Here is a 21,228-nt window from a genome sequence, read left to right on the forward strand (position 1 = left end):
TCTGATGACGGCAACTTTTATGCGAACAAGAAGAATTTTTATAAAGCCAACCAGTATGACTTTCTGGAAGATAAAAGCAAGAAAGTCCGAGAGTTTAAGAAAGGTGGACAGCCAATCAAACTTAACACTTTTTCAGGATATAAAGATACTTCCAAGGCTTTGTCTTTTATACAGCAGTTCGACATCGCTTTCGCAGGAGGACGCTACTCAGAGCACTCCAAGATTCGGAGAGCTGCCTCTTATTTTAAGGGGAATGCTCGAACTTGGTGGTCCACACTTCTTTTAAACAAGACTGCGCCAGTTTAATGGCTGAAATTTAAGAAGCTTTTTCTTTCTTCTTGGCTGACGCAAGAGTATGAACGCGATATACGAGCTGCTTGGAACCATCTTTCGATGACCAAGAGAGATACAGTGGATGCTTATTGCGAGAGATTCTGGATCTCTTTTCTACCCGCCTCTTCATTCAAGAAGATCTCGTTCAGAGAACAGATTGAGCGGTTTACCTTGGGTCTACCTACAGAGATCCGAGATCACTGCTTGGAACAAAAGTCAAGATTCTATTCAAGAGTTGATGAGTCATGCGAAACGGAGCTTTGGCATTCACTCTGGCAGTCTGATCTACCCCGCCGATGAGGTCATGACACAACGAGCCGAACAGACTTCAGGGAATGAAAGTAGAAAGAGAAAGAGCAACCCAGAAAAGAAGGATGCACGACCCAAGCTTACTCCTCAGAGAGGGGAAGTGCTTTGGATGCGGGGAACATGGACATATCTCCGCGAAGTGCCCTAAAAAGGAACAGAAAGAACAGAATGACAAGGACGACGAAAGGCCTGAGAGCTCGAGAGCAGCTGAGGAACGTGGAAGAAAAGGCAAGATGAAAACAGGACTGGTTCCAGATTGTGTGGGTACCGATCCTAACATCATGGACGAGAGTACAGAACTTTGCCGAGCTTGGGGCAAAGTGAAAGACCAAGAGGCCCTGATCTTCTTTGATGGAGGAGCCAAGGCCAACTTCATTTCACTGGAATTGGCGGCGCGGCTCGAGATCACTCCCGATCGGATGGGACCACTTGCAGAGGCTGTTCTAGCGGCACCCGACAGGGACGTAGCCATTACACATGTCATTGGCAAACTTCGGTTGCATTGTCAGGGGTATTTGGGGCATGAGGGGACTTTTTCATAATGCCTTTGGAAGGTTGTGATGTTCTCTTGGGGATTCCCTGGTACCACAAGAACAACGCTGTGGTCGATTATCGGGCGAGAAAAGCGACATTGACTACAGAGAAGGGCAGAACCATTGTACATTAAACTGAAGGGCGAGTCTATCCCTATTGTATCGGCTTCGGCCATTTCTAAATTAATGAAACCTAGTCTGTTTGTTTACTCAATCTTTATGAAAGAATTGAGTGATAAGGATAGGACAAATATATCTAAACTTGATAAAGAACGCCAAGATTTTCTCCACTCTCACGCCGACTGCTTCTCAGAGGGCCTACCAGGCGAGTTACCACCTGCTCGTCCTGAAGATCATACCATTGATCTGATACCTGGAAGCACACCACCGAACCGGCCACCTTACCGGGTGAGCCGAGCACAGAACGAAGAGATTATGAACCAAGTGAAAGACCTCTTAGAAAAGGGTCTTGTCCAGCCTAGTACTTCACCGTATTGCTCTCCAGTGTTGTTGACTTTGAAGAAAGACGGATCTTGGAGAATGTGCATCGATTATAGAGCTCTCAACAAAATCACCATCGAGAACAGATTTCCGATTCCTAGGATCAATGATATACTCGATAGATTACAGGGATCCTCGTGTTTCAGCAGGATTGATTTGAAGAGTGGATATCATCAGATCAGGATCGTGCCGGGAGACGTCTACAAGACAGCTTTTCGAACGACTTTTGGGTTATTTGAGGTTTTGGTGATGCCTTTTGGCTTAACCAATGCTCCTGCGACATTTAACCGGATGATAGACAGGATTTTTCGAGAGTACAGGCTATCTGTTGGCACTTTCTTTGACGATATCATTGTTTTCTCCAAGAATGACGCAGAACACAGAGATCATCTGCTTCAGGTCTTTCAGGCATTACGAGATCACAAGTTAGTGATTAATGCAAAGAAAAGTGAATTTTTCCTACCAGAGATACACTTTTTGGGACACACTGTCTCAGCAGAGCGAGAGTGCAAATGGATCCGCCCAAGATAGAGACTATCCGTGATTGGCTCGATTTGAAGAATGTCCATGAAGTTAGAAGCTTCTTGGGACTGTGTTCGTACTACAGGCGGTTCATTCGAAAGTTTGCAGAGGTTGCTTCCCCTTTGCATATCTTGACACAGAAAAGAGTTCCTTTCTCGTGGGGACCCACAGAGGTGACTGCCTTTCAGACATTGCAAGAGAAATTGACTACGGGACCAGTTTTGACTTTGCCAGACTTTTGAGAGTCATTTGAAGTATATTGTGATGCTTGTGGTCGTAGTCTAGGTGCGGTCTTAATGCAAGAAGGCCGTGTCATTGCTTACAAGAACTGATTGTTCTCAAGGCCAGAGATGACAGCACAGATTTATGAGAAAGAGCTTTTGGCGGTTATCCATGCTCTTACTCAGTGGCGGCATTACCTACTCGAAGCAGATTTTACTGTCTTTACAGGCCATCAGAGTTTGCGCTACTTCTTGTCACAGAAGCAGCTTTCGAAAAAGCAAATGCGGTGGGCGAACATCTTGTCACAGTTCACTTCCAGATTGTCCATGTGCAGGGACAGAAGAATGTGGTGGCAGATGCTTTGTCTCAGAAGCCGTTGGTTCTGGCTATTTCCGCGATACATCACAGGAGCTTCGAGAATATGATCGACCAGTATGCCACAGATACAGATTTTGCAGACGTTTTCACACGGATAGGGGATGGGGAGACAGTAGCAGGATATTCCATTCGGGATGGCTACTTGATGAGAAAAACCATGTTGTGCGTTACACAGCCGTTGAGGGAAAAGGTTATGATTGAATGCCACTGTCCACCTTTTACAGGTCACCGCGGCATTGCTACCACCATGAAAGGGGTAAAGAGATACTTCTTTTGGCCGAGACTCAAGAAAGATATGGAAGAGTTTGTGCGCAGTTGCTTAATATGCCAGAAGGTCAAGTTTGACAGGCATATAGCATAAGGATTGTTACAGCCTTTACCCATCCATACCCACCCGCCCCTGGGAAAGTATTGCAATTGATTTCATTTTTGATCTCCCGAGAACACAAGAGTGGTCACCATGGTATCTAGTCTGTTATTGACAGATTTAGCAAGCAGGCTCATTTCATTCCAGTGAAGAAAACAGTCAAGCCGGATCACCTAGCGAGACTGTTTGTGGCCCAGATTTTCAGATTTTGTGGCATGCCTGAGACGATTGTCTCCGACAGAGACCCCAGTTTACGAGTTTGTTTTGGAAGGCAATTTGGGAGAACATTGGCACGCGGTTGCAGTTCTCGTCATCGTTCCACCCGCAGACTGACGGGCAATCTGAGATTTGCCAATTCAGTGGTTCTAGATTTATTGAAGTCTTATATCTCGGATCAGAAGACTCAATGGGAAAAGTACCTACCTTTGGTGGAATTTGCCTATAATAACACGATACACTCTTCGATGGGGAAGGCGTCATTTGAGATTGTTGAAGGTGCTACGAAGGTTCCACCCTTCCTAAGCACGAAAGATAAGATTTTTGAAGCAGATGAATACACGCGAGACTGAGATACGCCTTTTGCCAAGGTTCGCGAGGCTTTGCAGAAATCTCCAGAACGACAAAAAAAGGTACCAAACCGCCATCGTCGCGACTTAAAATTGAAGGAGGATGATTGGCGTTTTCAGAAGGCACGCCTGAGAAAGAAAAAGGAAAAGGAGAGGCTTTTTCCAAAGCTTAGTATGCGATACTACGGACCTTTCCAAATCTCTCAAAAGATAAATGATGTCTCCTTCCGACAGAAACAGCCTGATACTGGGAGGATTCACAATGCATTTCATGTGAGTTTTGAAACCTTTCAAAGGTGATGTGCCTGATGATGGGGAGCCTGATGAGCAACCCGAAGTGGAAGAAAACGAGGAGATCCTTGTTCCTGAACACATTTTGGCACGTAAGGATACGAAGAATAAAGGTAAAGTCCGAAGGCAGTTCTTGGTTAAGTTCAAGAACTATCCTGCATTGGATGCGAAGTCGATGGAGGAGGAGGACCTAGCAGATACTCCTCAAATTGTGAACTTTACCTCGAGGCTCTTGGTTTAGCATAGTCTACTCCAAATGGAACCCAGAATTCAGCTTGGCCGGAGATCTAGTGCAGTGGGATGCACAAGAGGGGAGTCACTCCGCTCCTTTGTCAACACATGCCTCGATTTTGATACTAGAGTCACTGATGTCTCTTTGAGCTTCAGGGATACTGACAGCTGACAGTATTCTGCTGTTTATGAAATGGAATTCATGAATATGATACTTATTTGTTCTTGACTTCTTTTTGAGTGCAGGAACTCATAGACGAAATGACTGCAGCATTTTGGTCTAATTGATCTCGAATAGACATGGTTGCAATAGGGGTTAGTCAATCGAACATCGATGAGGTCCCGACTGGATCTAGATGCGATTGCTAGCTACATTGCCGATAAATCATGGTCTAAGATCCGAATGAATGTTCAATGTCATGTGATGTCCTGTGACGTCGTGTGATGTGACTGTCGATTGGTACATGTGCTAGATGTGTGTTCCTAGTGCGTAGGTACTAACAGTCGGTGTCTACTAAGACAGTTTATGGCCTTTGTCTGTTTTGCAGGCATAATCGAGGGCGATTACAATGCTTTCAAGAGGAGGGTATGTCACAAAGTGATGACGTGGCTGCCCGAGAGCATTCTAGAAACCCTAACCCTAACTACTGCTGAAAACCCTAATTCTAGAAACCCTAACCCTAAAACCTGCCAAAAACCCTAAAACTGTAGAAACCCTAACCCTAACCCTAATGGCAGCAGGACAGAACCCGAAAAATGCGCAGATATGACACGTGGCAACGTACGGCAGAATCTCGCTTTTTGCGGCATGATTTACGGAAGGCCAGCGCTGATGCTTTTTCTCTACGCAATTTAAGAGAGTTAGAGAGAGAGAGAGAATTCTTTTGCTTTATTTTGAAAGCTCAAGAGAGCTTGTGAGAGAGAAAGAGCCTTTGCTTTTATTTTTAGGCTTTTGATTTGAAGCTTTTGGGGCTCTGCTTTTGGCAACCCTTGTAAATAAACAAGTGGATTGGGCTCCCACTCTACAAAGCATCTGGACGCAGAGTCTGAGAGTGAGACCCAACCACTCTTGTACTTTGAACACTAATTAATACAAAAAGAAATACCGAAAGGGGCGCCAGTCTTTGGGGCCAATATCTCTAGGCACGGAACTCCGCCAGGCCAGTGCAAATCTATTGTGAACTGTGAACTGTTTTGAAGTGGTTATTTGGTGCTGACGCAATTGATTCTTGACTTGGAGTGTCCAAGTCTGTTACACAAATCGTTGCTTATCATGTCTCATGAGTCTCTGAATGTAGTCAGACTTCTGGTTCAAATAATAGTCTCGAATTTCTTTTGGCAAACCAGACTTCTGGTTCAAATAATAGTCTCGAATCTCTTTTGGCAAACCAGAGCAAAACCGCTCAATATGGTCTCTCTGGCAAATAAGTATCCCAAAACCTCCGCCAATAGTCATCCAATTTATCTTTCTTAGTCACTCTCAAGTGATGCCAAGCCATGATGACATCTCTTTCATATTCATATGATATCCAAGTTGACGTGAAAATTTTCTTGAATTTTAACCACATCGCAGGTGCTTCTATGTGTAACAACAGAGTAGACCCCCATGTCTATGCAGTTCCCTTCCAAGTAAGATGCCGCCCTTCGCACCTTGGAGTGTTCTGTAAACCAACCTCTAGAGAAGGCGACGTCAAACTATTGTACAAACTCTCAAGGGCTCGATGGGTGTCTTGGTAGCCTGAAAGTGTCTCAAACCGACCGCCTCACTCTCTTTCTTGAACTCCTTGGTCTTCTTGCTCATCTGGTCAAAGTCAGAAAAGAACGAGTTCTCCTCCTCTGAACTGCTAGATGGCCTTACGTGCCGTCTAGACTTTCTCAACAATCTGTTTTTCTTGCTTTTTCTCCGCTTCAAACATCTTGTCTTCGGTGCACAAAAATGGTGGGACCTTCTTAGCACCCTCGACTACCTCAAATGGCGCCTTCTCCGTCGATGAATGAACTTTGTTGTTGTAGGCAAACTCCACCAAGGGCAAATACTTTTCCCATTGAGTCTTTTGATCCGAAATATAAGACTTCAACAAATCCAAACCCACTAAAATGGTTATCTCAAATTGCCCATCTGTCCGCGGGTGGAACGAGGACAAGAATTGCAACCGTGTGCCAATGTTCTCCCAGATTGCCCTCCAAAACAAACTAGTAAACCGGGGATCTCTATCCGAGGCAATGGACTCAGGCATGCCATGTAATCGGAAAATCTATGAGACAAACAGTTTCGCCAAATGATCGGGCTTAACTGTCTTCTTTATCGGAATAAAGTGGGCCTGCTTGCTAAATCTGTCAATCACTCTCCAAATCCCATCATGCCCACTTTGGGTCTTGGGAAGATTAAAAATATGAAATCCATAGCAATGCTTTCCCAAGGGCGGGAGGGTATGGGTTGTAGAAGTCATGGTGCCTTAAGCCTCTGTCAAACTTGAACTATTGGCATACTAAGCAACTCCGAACCAACTCGTCCACATCCTTTTTGAGCCTCGGCCAGTAAAAGTAACACTCAACACCCTTCAAGGTGGTATCTATGTCATGGTGGCCCAAAAACGGTGGACAATGGCACTCTGTCAAAACATTTTCCATCAAAGGCTATGTGACACACAACATCGTTTTTTGCATCAAATAGCAGTCCCGTATAGAATAGCCTACAGCTAGCTCCCCACGCTGTATCCGGTGAAAGATATCTACAAAATTGTCACATGACACATCCAACCCTATGTGTCCGTGGACAAGGTACAGCATGACCAAGTTTCAATTAGTCAAGTCAGTCTAGAATAGAAAGTGATTTGGCACTTTTATGAGTCTGTTCGCAGACCGTGCATGACCAGACACTTAGATTAGATGTATATCCTCGGGTTGCACACAGCATGATCATCAGATTTCCATCAGTACCCATCAGTAGCATTTTTAGTATTTACAGTGCATAGACCTATTTCTCCTATTTTTGACATTTTTCACTTATTATTTTTTAGTGACTTTTGTTGGAAAGTAGGTAGGGCAAATTTGCTAAGTTTATATAAATCGAAACCTAGCGCTAGCACTTTCTGGCAGAAGAGGCAGCAGGAGCATTGCTCACAAGCAACTTCTCAGCAGGACCCCAAGGACCCCTAGCGTTTTTGCTCCACAATAGCTTGGCTAGCGTTTTTGGACAAGACTCCAGATCAGCCAACGTTTTGCTTTTGCATCAGCTTGGCGACCAAACCACAGCAAATCAGTCTAGCGTTTTGCATTGCAAGGCCACCAGTGTAACAAACTACTGACGTGTCGAAACCCTAACCCTAAACCCAAAAACCCTAATTCTGCCCGAAACCCTAATTCTGCTCAAATCCTAACCCTAAAATCGAAAACCCTAATTTTGTCTGAAACCTTAACTTAGTTGAAACCCTAATTCTGCTGAAACCCTAACCCTAAAATCGAAAACCCTAATTTTGCCCGAAACCCTAACCCTAAAATCAGAAACCTAACCTAACTCTAACCCTGATTTGCTGACACGTGGCGGGCTGTACGAACACTAGCGCAATTTACGAAAAGCTGACAGCTTTTGGCATTGCTTTTTGGACCAGGAGCTTTTGAGTTTTGAAGGCTTTCACTATAATTGCTTTTTAGGCCAAGGGCCTTTAAATATGAGGTTAGGGCTCATTCTCTCGCATGCTCCCTGGCGAAGGTGCAGAGTCTGGAGTACCGGCTTGTACTGTGTTGATGCAATATAAAGAAATACTGAAAGGGGCGCCAAGGTTTGGGGCCAATACTCTCTGGGGTGGAATTTCGCCACTCCGTGTCGCGTGTCGTCTCTCTCTTTCAGTTCAGTTGTTATTGAAGTGCTAAAAGTCTATTCAATCCGTTCTTTTCTATTGGCACGTGGTGCTCGTCTTGTGACAACCGGCAGCAACAGAAGACAGTTTTCAGCCCTAGCGTTTTTGCATCAACATAGCGTTTTGCAGTTTCATCGCGACGGAACACCAAGAAGCATCAGCATTTTCAGTTTTCAGCCTTTAGACACAGCAGAACAACCCCCGAACCTCGCAGATCTCACCTTCCCGCAGCAGATCCTCGCCGCACGGTCAGATTCCACAAGGTTTACAGTTTCAGCCCGGATAACGCAGGATTCAGCATTTGCATTTTCAGCGCGTCGTCATCGTACCGTCGTCATCGACATCGTCAGGGACATAGAGTCAGAATTCAGCAGATAAAGATTTGCAGTTTTCAGCCCTTAGCATCTTCAGATTTCAGCCCATCATCGTCCTCATCGTCGTCGACATCGTCGGCAAGTCCAAGCATTGTAGAGATTTGTGCAATCAATAGTAGACCGCTCTCGCCATAGAGAGTGGGGCCTTAAGAGGAGAGTTTGACAACTTGTCTGGTGTCGTATTCTCTTCTCTCTCTATCTCTCAGTCTCAACACCTTCACGCACAGTGTTTATCCACTTTGTTGTGATCACTTACACTCTCTCATTAAAGAACGGAAGGCTCTCCCTTCCCTAAGTAAAAGGAACCCTTGAGCATAGTTCGGAGCACTCATCTTGAGCAAAGTTCAACATTCACTTCCGTTGCACCTAACATTGGTATCAAAGCTTTGGCAATGTTCTGTATCACTCAAGGAAAGAACCACAAGAACCACAGAATTTTTTTTGCGCACGAACCCAAGTTCACTTGGGCGTGTCGATTCCTAATCATGTTTTTAAAGAGTGACAGGAATCCCAGGAAAGAAGGGCTTGTCCAGCCTCCCCTTGTGCCTCTTTTCACTCATTGAGAGCGAACCGTGCACGCAGCGGCCGGCCAATCGACATGAGGTGGGAAAAAGCAACCTTGGTGTGAGCGCAATGCCGCCAAGGGGTGCGCCCGCGGAAAAGAGAGAACTCGGGTGAAGAGAAGATCCTTCTCTAACACAGATTGCAAGCGAAAGAAGACCTCAAGAACCCAAGACCCTCAAGAACCCTAAGAACCCAAGTTCCTCGTAAACTTAAGAACCCAAGAACAAGTTCCTCGTGAACTTAAGAACCCAAGACCACAAGAGCCCACAAGAACCCAAGACTTCAGTGGATGGCCATCACCCAAAGCGGAATGGATACTTCGCTTGGAGGTGGTGAGCATGGGGGTGGCGAAGAAGTGCGTTCCCCGCCACGAAGTTTTTCCGACCCTTCCCAATCTACACCAAAGATTACACCAGATCCTATGGCAGCTTTCGACAAGATGATGATGGAAAGGAAGTTAGAACGAGAAGCAAGAACAACAGAAAGAATGGCAGAAATTGATCGTAAGTATCAAGAAAGAATGACAGCCATAGCACGTGAGCGCGACGAAAGAGAAGCAGAATTTGATCGCGTGAACAAAGCAATAAAAGAGAAGAGCGACCAACACATGAAAGAGTTTTGCGACTTTTTTCTATTGTGCATGCACAATTTGCACAAAATCAAGAAAAGGAGACTCTCTCAGTCTCTTCTTCTCCCAAGCATGATACACAGGAATTGTATGGCAATGACAAGCATGATGACTTGCATGATGATCAAGATGTGGTTTCTCACAAGCATATGATGATTTGCATGAAGATGATGTGGTTGTTCACAAGGATGATGTGTTAGTTGATACTTTCTCTAGTGAAGCTAACCTCATTGCAAATTCGATCAATCATGAAGAACCGATCTTGGCTCTCGAGTCGAGGTCCACAAAACCCCCTCAAGAAGAACCGATCTTGGCTCTCGAGCCTAGGTCCAAAGAACCCTCACAAGAAGTATTATATATTCGAATGACTAGTCAGCACGCATTGATCGAGTGTTTCATTCGTGATCGTTTCCTGTATTCTAGTCGGCATCTTTATGTGATCCCTTTTCCTAGGCATGACATATTGTACGTTGAGCACATTTCACTCATGAATGAGCACGCATGTATACGGATTATTCATGAAAAGCTGAAAAGTATGCATTCAAGGAAGTCACATTCCATGTCTCTTCCTTGGCAGGACACAGTCGTAGAAAGAGCACAAGAAAGTATGAGCACCAAGCATGGGCATGTCCATTGTGATTTGCCACAGTTGAATGATTTAGATCAGAAAGAAAAGATTCGATCTCATTGTTTGCATGTGTTTGATAAACGGTTTGGCACTCCGTCTCTATGTTCATCTACATTGTCATTAGAGAAGACAAGAGTTGTTCCAATCACTTTACATGGAATAGGCACGTTCATGTTTTTGTGTTGGAAGTGGTTTCAGGAATTTTCAGCCATGGAGATTCTTGAAGAGGGAAGAAGCACGACTCTAAACGAAGTTGAAGCATTGAAGGAGCCACAAAAGACTTTGTGTCGCTTTCGGCGCGACCCAAAGAAGCAAGCGTTGCAGACCTTTATGAAGTTCAAGTATCGCACGACCCACACATCAGAGTGGGCCGGCGAAGAGTCCTTTCCAGGATTCCAGACCCTGTTGGCGATCTCCCTCAATGCCATACAGCTCGGTACCAATTCCTCACTTTGAAAAGGAGGGGATGTCACGTGACACATCCAACCCTATGTGTCCGTGGACAAGCTACAACATGACCAGGGTTCAGTCAATCAAGCCATTCTAGAATAGGAAGTAATCTGGCACTTTTGTGAGTCTGTTCGCAAACCGTGCATGACCAGACACTTAGATTAGATGCATATCCTCGGGTTGCACACAGCATGATCATCAGATTTCCATCAGTAGCATTTTTACAGTGCATAGACCTATTTCTCCTATTTTTGACATTTTTCACTTATTATTTTGAAGTGACTTTTGTTGGGAAGTAGATAGGGCTAACTTGCTAAGTTTATATAAATAGAAACCTAGCGCTAGCACTTTCTGGCAGAAGAGGCAACAGGAGCATTGCTCACAGGCAACTTCTCAGCAGGACCCCAAGGACCCCTAGCGTTTTCGCTCCACAGCAGCTTGGCTAGCATTTTTGGACAAGACTCCAAATCAGCCAGCGTTTTGCTTCTGCATCAGCTTGGCGACCAGACCACAGTAGATCAGCCTAGTGTTTTGCATTGCAAGGCCACCGGCAGCAGCAGAAGACAGTTTTCAGCCCTAGCGTTTTTGCATCAGCATAGCGTTTTGCAGTTTCACCACCAAGAAGCATCAGCGTTTTCAGCCTTTGACACAGCAGAACAACCCCCGAACCTCGCAGATCTCACCTTCCCGCAACAGATCCTTGCCACACGGTCAGATTCCGCAAGGTTTTTACAGTTTCAGCCCGGAAAACGCAGATTTCAGCATCTGCGTTTTCAGCGCGTCGTCATCGTACCGTCGTCATCGACATCGTCAAGGACATAGAGTCAGAATTCAGCAGATAAAGATTTGCAGTTTTCCCTTGGCATCTTCAAATTTCAGCCCGTCTCGTCGTCGTCCTCATCGTCGTCGACATCGTCGGCAAGTCCAAGCACTGTAGAGATTTGTGCAATCAATAGTAGACCGCTCTCGCCATAGAGAGTGGGGCCTTCGGAGGAGGGTTTGATAACTTGTCTAGCGTCGTATTCTCTTCTCTCTCTATCTCTCAGTCTCAGCACCTTCACGCACAGTGTTTATCCACTTTGTTGTGCACACTTACTCTCTCAATAAAGAACGGAAGACTCTCCCTTCCCTAAGTAAAAGGAACCCTTGAGCACAGTTCGGAGCACTCATCTTGAGCAAAGTTCAACATTCACTTCCGCTAGCCCTAACAAAAATCAGGATCGGTGACGTACTGATCAATCATAACTTCGAAGCTTCGATGATGTACGGTGGAAATAGCCGAGACCAAGGGCTTTCTAGACATGCGTCTGCCATTAAATTCTTTTGTCCCTGAACATGAACTATCTGGAAATGAAACTGTGACAAGATGTTAGCCCACCGTATCTACTTTTCCGAAAACTGCTTCTGCGACAAGAAGTAGCGTAAACTCTCATGATTTATGAAGACGGTAAAGTCAGCTCCGAGTAGATAGTGTCGCCACTACGTAAGAGCATGGATAATTGTCAAAAGCTCTCTCATAAATCTATGCAACCCGTTCACGACATAAAAACATCCTGCTCTCGTACTCTATGACATGGCCTTCTTGTATCAAGACTGCTCCCAGAATGCGACCACAAGCATCACAGTAAACTTCAAAGGCGCTTGCAAGTTTGGCAAGGCCAACCTTGGTCCCGTAGTCAACTTTTCCTTGAGAGTTTGAAAGGCTGCAATCTCTGTCGGGCCCCAAGTAAAAGGAACCTCTATTTGAGTCAATACATGCAAAGGAGAAGCTATCTCTACAAATTTTTGAACGAACCGCCGATAATATGAGCACAAGCCCAAAAAGCTTCTGACTTCATGAACATTCTTCAAATCAAGCCAATCAAGAATAGTCTCAATTTTGACCGGGTCCATCTTTACTCCTTCTGCTAAGACGATGTGTCCCAAGAAATTTATCTCGGACAAGAAAAAAAAAACTCATTCTTTTTCGCATTTATAACCATTTATGCTTCCGCATTGCCTGGAAAACCTACAACAAGTGGTGTCTGTGTTTTGCTTCATTCTTGGAGAAGACGATAATGTCATCAAAGAAAGTGCCCACGAACGATCGATACTCTATGGCAGTCCCCACAAAATTTGCCACCAGTGTTGCTTTCGTCTTTCCTTTTCTTCCGCGCTCGGCTGTGCTCTATAACTCTCTGGCTTATCTTTTGGTGGTTCTCTGGAGTACTTGATCAATCTTTTCACACATGTATCAACCTACAATTGATGTTTGTCCTCCAGTCCTGCTTTCGTCTTTCCTTTTCTTCCGTGCTCGGCTGTGCTCTATAACTCTCTGGCTTATCTTTTGGTGATTCTCTGGAGTACTTGATCAATCTTTTCACACATGTATCAACCTGCAATTGATGTTTGTACTCCGCTCTGACAAACTTTTCCGCCAAAAATTAATCCAAATCTTGATTCTTTTCTTCAGATTCCCGCGCCAGATTTCAACTTTTCTTTGTCTGCCCATCGGGATGTGAGAGGGGCAGGGGAAAGAGTGTGAGCCACGCACGCCGAAAACGCTCGATTGGGGGGGGGGGGGGGGGGAGGAGAGAGAGAGAGAGAGAGAGAGAGAGAGAGAGAGAGAGAGAGAGAGAGAGAAAACACAAGTGCTCTGCAAATGATGCTCTCAATACACAATCTCAATCCGAATGACCACAAGGACCTAAGCATTCTATTTATAGAATCTTAGGTTGAAATAGGGCTAAACATGCAACTGGTGCAAAAAAATTAAAAGCCCAAAAATGGCTAAAAATGTGTGCACCCAGCCAGGCTCAAAGAATGACCGACCAGATACGTGCTAAAGTGTCCGCCCACGCAATCTACATGACGTGCGATGGGTGGCAAACCCGGGACAATCACTAGCCGTACAAAATGGCGAAGCAACGGTGGTGTAACTCTAACACGAGAGGTGTTATCTCTGTCAGATTCTCCGCGAAAACCCATGTGTAATCTGGTTCTTTGTGGCTTATGCCCTGTAAGACAGAGCGATGAAGACAGGAGAATGCGCGATGAAGTAAGGTGGGAGTGGCTAATAAGTTCGGGGTCAAGGCACGAAGATTCTCTCACAAAAACCTAAATGTGTTGCAGAAAGGACCGGATTCTCCATAGAAGAATAATCTTTCTGAGCTTTGATACCACTGTAACAAGCTGGACACGCCAAGCGAGAAATCAATAGCAACACACGCACAGAAACTTCAAAATCATTTAACTTTAATAGAGAGAGAGAGAGAGAGAGAGAGAGAGAGAGAGAGTCGGCACGGCCCGGTGTAGTTATGTGCCCAGAGGTATTGGCCCCAAAGTCTGGCGCCCCTTTCGGTATTTCTTTATCATTAATCGTTGCAAAGCACAACTCCCGAGGGACCTCTAATCTCAGACTCTGCATCCAAATGCCCTGTAGAGTGAGGCCCCAAGGACTCTTATTAACAGTACATGGGATGCCCAAAAGCAAAGCCCCAAAAGCAATCAGTTCAAAAGCACTTTCACCCCAAAGCGATGGTCCCCAAAAGATAGCGCTATAGATTCCCAAAAGCTAGCACTGGAGATTACCAAAACCAGCCAGCATAATTTGTGGAAATCTGTACAGCCTACCACGTGGCACCTGCAATGCAAATCGCAAAAATTTCGTACGGCCCTGCCACGTCAGTATGTCAGTGCATTTTACAGAAATCCCTTTCAAGGTTCAAGCTTCTGTCTTTTAGGCTTTCGGACCCCACGGCCGGTGCTTCATACGTTCTTCAAGTTAGTCCGTTCAGTTCTCTTGTGCACTTGGCCATTTCTCTACTAGATGGCCATGCCACGTCAACACTGTGGCACAGTCGGTCCCAATTTCTCCCAAGGACGGGTGCTAGGGAGTGAGGGCTGTTTTGTGGCGATGCCGGCCAGGTTTCTCATGCCTAGCTATGTTTAGCCTTGGATTTTGGCTCAACTCCATGGCTATTAAGCTCCTGCAAGCTGAGGGTATTTTTCCCAGCCTTGCCGGTATTTTTCCTTATAGCCCACAAGGCTTCTCTTGCCTTGTTACCCTATTTTCCCAGTTTACTAGGTCGTGGGGGTAGGTGGATAGTTGGCCGACCTGGGTAGTTGGGAGTATATAGGTGTCAGCAGGGGCATAGGAGGAGTATGTAGTGCACTGTGTCCTGGGGGTAGGAGGGCGCCCCTAGAGAGCAGCCCTAGCATGGGCAATGGGCAAGAGGGGCATATCAGCCCAGCGGTTTTGCCATTCCCAGCGGTTTTGCCATTCCCAGCGGTTTTGCCATCACTCAGCATATCAGCAGTTGATAGGCAGCAGGGGATCAGCCTAGCGTTTTTCCTTCTCAGGGCAAATGCATGGAGCCCTATGATCATGCAAATGCAGAGCACCTCCATCATGGTGCAGGCATACAAGAGGAGTAGATCCATGTTCATCAGGGCACAGCCCCAATATGGTTTCTTCTCCCTTCAGATCATCCTTCCTGCCATGAGAGATCCGCCAGAGCCTCGCTTCCACAGGAGGCTAGGGCAGCCCATAACGAGACCGTGTCAGTGGTCTTGTGTACGGGAGCAGTTAGAAGTGTCAGTAGCACTCGCAGTTGTGTGTACCTCGAGTCTATCCATTGGGCATGTCAGTTCTATGCAAAAGCTACAATTCAAAGTACAACTAAAAGCCACATACAAGATACAACCTTAGGGGAAAAAACCCCTCAAGATCTCCAAGAAGTACAAAGGTGAGGGGAAACACCTACAGGACAACATAGGTGCAAACAAGGAAGTCAGACACCCGAAGAGGCTTATGACGCCGATACAAAGCTGAACAAATCTGCCAAGGACATACTGCCACCCCAAGCCACAAGCAGTACAACATTGCCAAGATGTCATTCCTAAGAACTCCCCCAACTAACTAGTGGCACACACCACCAGAACAGCATTAAGATGGACCTCCATCCGTGCCAAGAAAAAAAGCTTAGGCTGAAGATTAGGAAAATATGCACGCAATAGACTGCCAGAGAGGGCCCTCAAGGCTCATATTTAAATGGCCATGCCCAAAAAGCATCAGCTAAGAAAAGCTAGCACCGGCCCCAAAAATCCTTGAAAATCCATCTACGAATTCCAAGACAACCATCTCTTCCCAACCCCCTTGAGTCAGACCCACACACGTGCTTTTTTCACCCTGAGTGGTGAAGAAGGCCTTGATAGGGTGAGGACCGGGAGAGAATATGATCATGATGGTTTGGTAGCAGAGCATTTTATACATGCGAGGGATTTGCTTGCAGAGCTTCTAGTGATAATGTTTAACCGTGCCATGTGTGAGGGCCTGCCTGATACTTGGAGCTTATCCACTATTGTGCCTATCTTCAAGTCAGGAGACCCTATGGAGCATGGGAACTACCTATTATGATTGGACACACACTGGCACGGTTGTATGCATCTATTCTTGAGCAGTAGCTAAGTAGATGGGCAAAGCGGGAGGGTGTACGAGCTGTAGGGCAAGCAGGATTCAGGTGTGCTATTGGCCAGATACGCACATCTTCACACTAACTTCGGGTGGAGAGTGTCAACAGAGGCCAAGACATCTCCCCTATGTCATACGGAGGCTGAGACAGAGTTGCAATATGTATGCCATTGCCCAGTTTACTATGAGATACGAGGTCGCTTCCATTGCTTGTTCAGAGAGGGTTTTGGACCGCTTTCCAGAGTCATGGGGTACGAGGACCAGAAATGTCTGGCATTGTTCTCTGAGAGTGAGCAGCAGAGAGGGTGTGAGACCACGCGTGCCGAAAATGAGAGAGAGAGAGAGAGAGAGAGAGAGAGAGAGAGAGAGAGAGAGACAAACGCTAGAAGCAACGCACTCAATCCACATTGTCTGACTACAAGTAACAAAACCCCAAGCACTCCTTTTATAGGATGTTGGGTTGAGGTAGGGCAAAAAATGTGTAACTTGGTCAAAAATATAAAAGCCCATAAAATGGCTAAAATATGTGTGCACCCAGCCAAGCTCAAAAATGACCAACCGCACACATGCTAAAGTGCCCAACCGTGCAACCTACGAGATGTGCAATGGGTGGCTAGCCCGGGACAATCACTAGCCGTACAAAATGGTGAAGCAACGGAGGTGTAACTCGTAACACCCCCTCTCAGCACCCGATGTTGAGACAACACAGAGGAGTCAAAGGTGAGAAGCCAAAGTCCACTGAGGTACAGCCTTCGTGAAGATGTCTACTGCATTATCCGCGGTAGGGACATACTCTAAATTAAGATCTCCAGCCTCCTGAACATAGTGGTACTGCACCTCAATGTGCTTTGTCCGAGCATGGAAGATAGGCTTCTTGGCAATAGCTATGCAACTCTGATTGTCGCACAAAAGACGTGTAGCAGCAGTCTGGGGAAAGCACAACTCTCCTAGTAATCTCCGTAGCCATCTGGTCTCACAAGCAGGGAAGCAAGCTGCTCTCTACTCCGTCTCTGTGGAAGATAGCGCAACGGTGGGTTACCGCTTACTACTCTATGATATAGGTCCCGAGCCGAGTGGAAAAACTACTATTGTAGTAGAGCGCCGAGTATCTGGATTTCCGGCCCAATCTGGATCACACCAACCAAGTAGGGTGTCACAAACTGGTGACGTGGCAACCCTATAAGTTGTCCGAACTTATGGCCGGGACAACTTATGGCCAAGCGACGAGGGGACCGGCGGCACAAAAAAATAAAGCAAAGCGGCTACTGACATGGCTGGCGGATTTCCACAAAATATTCTGACTGTACGGATCTCCGCAAATCGCACTCACTGTCGTACAAATCTGTCGAAAATTATAGAATTTTGACGACCAGTTGCTTTTGGAAATTATTGCTTTTGAGTTTGAGAAGCTTTTGGGGCTCTGCTTTTAGCATCCCTTGTAAATTCTTTATAAGTGGCCTTTGGGGCTCACTTCTCAGAGCATTTGGACGCAGAGTCTGAGAGTGAGCACTCGCGGACTCTCTTTGTACTTTGCACACAGATTAATAAAAAAAGAAATACCGAAAGGGGCGCCAGTCTTTGGGGCCAATACCTCCGGGCATGGAACTACATCGGACCGTGTCGTCTTTGTGAACTCTTTTGAAGTGATCCTCTGTTGTGTCGCGGTAGGATCTTGACTTGGGGTGTCCAAGTTTGTTACAGTGGTATCAGAGCGCGACCGATTTCTCTTCTACCAAGAAATCCGATCCTTTTCTCGCGACACTTATGGATTCCAACAAGGATCAATCGACTTCTTCTGCATCTGCTAATGCGGAAGGAGATCACGAAGAAGATTTTAATGATTTAACTGAGGAAGAGTACGGCCACCTCAGCCTACTCAATACGAACTTGAAGAGATAGAACGTCGACAGCAGGTTGACGAGTGCACAAAGCAGATGATTAAATTTGCGAAGGATCCATTGTTTGCAAAATTTTTGTCTCAGCAATCCATCGCAGAAGTGCACACCCAGTGGCAGAAAGCCACAAAACCACCCATCAAACCGGCAATCAAGAAACCTCTTTCTCCGAGGATGTTTACAGAGTAAGAATTACAAGAGTTGGTTCAGACACAGATCAATCGGCTTCTGGACGCAAACAACCAATCCAAAAAGCAAAAGAAAAAGCGCAAGAAGGGGACTGACTTTTAAGGTTTATTTAGGTCATCAATCTTCTTTTGCATCGGCAACAAAGCAGAAGAAGCGTGTACGATTTAAAGGACTACCCAGTTCTTCTTCTTCTTCTTCTTCTCGCAGTTCTTCTAGCTCTTTTGGTTCGAGCGAGCAAGGACAAAAAAGGCAAAAAGCGAAGCAAAAAGCAAAGCTTCGGAAAGGCCAAGAAAAAGGCAAAGAAACCCAGATTTTGCCCAATTTCTGACAATTTTACAGAGGAGTCATCCTCTGACAGTTCGGACTCTCATAACCACATGTTTTGTACAAAAAAGAAGCAGTTTTACAGAGCCAACCAATATGACATTCTCGAAGACAAAAACAAGAAAGTAAAAGAATTCAAAGAAGGTGTTAAATATGAATCCTTTTCTAGGTTCCGAGATGCTCCAAGGGCTTTGGCCTTCATTCAACAGTATGACATAGCCTTCTCTAGAGGGCACTACTCAGAGCACTCCAAGATTAGGAGGGCTACATCTTTCTTCAAAGGAAATGCTCGAACATGGTGGTCCACTCTTCTTCTGAGGAAGGAAGCTCCAGTCAAATGGTTGAAATTCAAAAGGCTCTTTATTTCTTCTTGGCTGACTTGGGAGATTCTTTGGGTGCTTATTGTGAGATATTTTGGAACCTTTTTTTTACCAACCTCTTCATTTAAGAAGGTTTGTATCTGCCCTTGTATCACTTCTGTCTCAACTTTGTATCAAATATTGTATGAGCCCCCCTCCCCCCAACCCACCATCTACTAGGTAGGGATTTTTCATAATTTTTTCAACACCCCACTTCTAATCTTTGTACCCAGACATTGTACTAGATTCCACCATGTCGTAACTCTGTGGTCTCATAGGTCATTTTGGCTTTCTGAAGACGTTAATAAAGCATTTCATCTCTCTCTCTCTCTCTCTCTCTCTCTCTCTCTCTCTCTCTCTCTCTCTCTCTCTCTCTATATATATATATATATATATATATATATATATATATATATATATATATATATATATATATATATATATATATATATATATATATATATATATATATATATATATATATATATATATATATAGATTGCGATTGCGTCTCACATCTACGCTTCCACGTTGTGCTTAAGCCTTAAGGTTAGATTTGTAGCCAAGGCCCTCTCACTGCGTCCTAGGGTCAACAACAGTGCCATTGATCCTGATGCTCGAACAGTGACTATTAGGAAAGTCCTATAGCTGGCATAAAGAGGCGTGACTAGTTTACCATATGAACACAGAGGTTGTCCTTCTGAATGACAACTTCAAGGAGGTGTAGGCTTTCAAGATTCCTGTACATCCTGGATGGTCTATCAGCTGAAGAGGGCATTGTATGGCCTAAAGTAGGCCCTCAACTTTCAAGCATGGTACAAGAGGATGAATGTTTTCCCATGGAAAAGGTTGGGATTTCAAAGAATCGTTGCAGGTAGAGCAACTGATCTGAGTGTGTAATCAACAGCCATTGACGTGGATGACGTGACATTCTCTGGTGGAGCAGAGAACCGGAGAAAAACTATCCGTCCGATTCAATTGTGAATTGCGGAGCTGCATAACTACTGCTGGGAATCCCGTGTTTCATGCTCCAACCACGCATATCGTGCCACCTCTCTCTCTCTCTCTCTCTCTCTCTCTCTCTCTCAAATGCACCCCCATGTGTGTAGCAATCTATGTGCATATTGTAAAATTGTGTGCGCACGCGTGTTAGAGAGAGAGAGAGAGAGAGAGAGAGAGAGAGAGTTAGTTGCGCACCTGCACAGAGAGAGAGAGCGAGAGAAGCGCAGAAAGAACAGGGCTCGCTGTTGATAAGAGTCTTTGGTAAAGTGATCCGATTGCAAGCCTAGATTCTAATAAAGTTTAGGGAAAATTACCAAAATACCCCTCTAATTTGTGGAAATTCCCAATATACCCCTAGAATTTCAAAATTCCCAAAATACCCTTGTATCTATTTTTGTTGGATCTTCAAGATTTCTATTCTTTATTCTTGTTTGACAATTGAGATCGGTTTTTGAGTGCTTAACATGTATTTTTTTGCAAATCACCAGCAATTATGTCTAAAAATAATGAAGGAATTCATCTCCAAAGCCTACATAACCACCTCAAAATTTAGTTTTAGCATCCTTATGGTAGACAATCACTCTTCTTATGAAAAGCTACAAGTTTTTTTGTTTTCCAAGAAATTTACTCTCACAACCAGGGTATTTTGGGAATTTTGGAAAATTTGAAGGGCATTTTGGGAATTTATGACAAATTATGGGGGTACTTTGGGAATTTTTGAAATTTGAGGGGTATTTTGGGAATTTCCACAAATTAGAGGGGTATTTTGGTAATTTTCCCTATAAGTTTACCCTAGCCCCGTGTTTGTGAAGGCCAGCTTGTTGAAAAGACGACCCAGCTCATACGGGACAATTTGCCTCGGGATAGTGAGAAGCCTATTTGATGGCATCATTGGTGCGCAAGTCGGGCACGCGGAGCAAGGGCATCTTGGCCGGGGACGCGTGGCAAATTGCATGCTGGCACGGGCGGCGAGGTTTCCCGTTGTAAGACATAAACCCAGGCACGTGGGAAGGCTGCGGAGTGCCGATGTGGTGGGGTGACGAGGCAGGCCACTGTGGACGAAGTGGAGGATGACGGGACCGCCCACGTGCCACGTGTTCGGGCATCATTATGGCAAGGAGGGATGGCGGGTACCTCCTCGACGTTAGTACCTCGTACCGTCCGGGATGGGGCATCGGAGGCAAATAGTTCAATGCCCACTCGTTGTCTCGCTCTCTTTGAGGCTCTCTAGGGTGGTCAAAGGCTCTTCT

The 21,228-nt window shown here is 45.3% G+C and overlaps 1 pseudogene across 2 annotated transcripts in view; it reads right to left on the reverse strand.

The window, feature by feature from the left end:
* Positions 1-20,259, reverse strand: part of LOC147449161 (putative purine permease 5 pseudogene) — a 38,730-nt pseudogene extending 18,471 nt beyond the window's left edge. The window contains exon 1 of one of the 2 annotated variants that reach the window (XR_015189414.1): positions 20,174-20,259. The product of XR_015189414.1 is annotated as a putative purine permease 5 pseudogene, transcript variant X1 (transcript). The remainder of the gene's footprint in view (positions 1-20,173) is intronic. The other variant, XR_015189415.1, reaches the window with a different exon arrangement.
* Positions 20,260-21,228: the final 969 nt, after the last annotated feature.

The sequence above is a fragment of the Adiantum capillus-veneris genome, chromosome 10, assembly GCF_014529385.1.
Source record: "Adiantum capillus-veneris isolate H3 chromosome 10, ASM1452938v2, whole genome shotgun sequence".
NCBI lineage: Eukaryota > Viridiplantae > Streptophyta > Polypodiopsida > Polypodiales > Pteridaceae > Adiantum > Adiantum capillus-veneris.